Below are 1251 nucleotides of genomic sequence, written 5' to 3' on the forward strand. Positions count from 1 at the left end.
CACACACACACCCACATGTATATATCCAAATATTATCCACATGTTGCATTTGTTTATGTATTTTGTATTCTTAAAATCGACAGAGAAGAAACTAAACGGAAAAAAAGCCTAAATAAAAGACGTCTACGTCGTAACGATAGAGTTTGTGTCTTTTGTTAACGGGCAACTTCCTTCCCTCACCGCTCTCCCCTCACCCCGCGCACCTTGCCTTCAATTCGCCCCTTTCACATGACAGGCCGCGCTGTCTTGACATGCGAACTTTTTGTGCCTAAACCTTCCGCACTCCCACAACTCCGACACACACACACTCACATATTTTGGATGTAAACATACAAATCTAGTAATATAATATATATATATATATATATATATTATATATATATTTATATATATTCATATAATATATATATATATATATATATATAACATATATATATATGTATTATATACTATATATACATATAAATATGTATACATATAAAATATATACATATATATATATTCTATATATATATATAATTACTATATATATAATTATATAAAAAATATAGAACATATATATATTAAATATATATATATATTATATATATAATATAAATACAATAAATATAATATGTTATACTATATTGTATATATATTAAATAAAATATATAGTATATTATATATATATACATATATACTATATATATATATAAAGTATATAATAAAATATATAATATGTAAATACACATAAATATAAATTAATATGTAGAAATATATATAATAATACTAATATATATAAATAAATATATTATATAATATATATATATATATATATATATATATATGTATGTAAATAGATAACATGTATTTATTTACTCTCTCTCTCTCTCTCTCTCGTCCTCTCTCACTCTCTCCTTTTTCTCCTCTCTCTCTCTCTCGTCTCTATATAAAAATATATTAATATATATAATATATATATATAATAAATATATACATATATATATATATATATATATATATAAATAATATATATATATATCTATCTCTCTCCCTCTTTCTCTATATATAAAAGTATATATTGAATATAAGCTAAATATCAATCTATCTACTATCTATCTATCTATTATCTATCTAAAAATATATATATAGTATATATATATATATATAGTTATATATGTATATATATATATATATTATAAATATATATATCTATATATATATGTTATATATCTATATATATATATATAAATATATTATATATAATCTAAA

The sequence above is a fragment of the Penaeus japonicus genome, unplaced genomic scaffold (assembly GCF_977035675.1).
Source record: "Penaeus japonicus unplaced genomic scaffold, GWHDUDI00000001_assembly GWHDUDI00000024, whole genome shotgun sequence".
NCBI classification, from domain to species: Eukaryota; Metazoa; Arthropoda; class Malacostraca; order Decapoda; family Penaeidae; genus Penaeus; species Penaeus japonicus.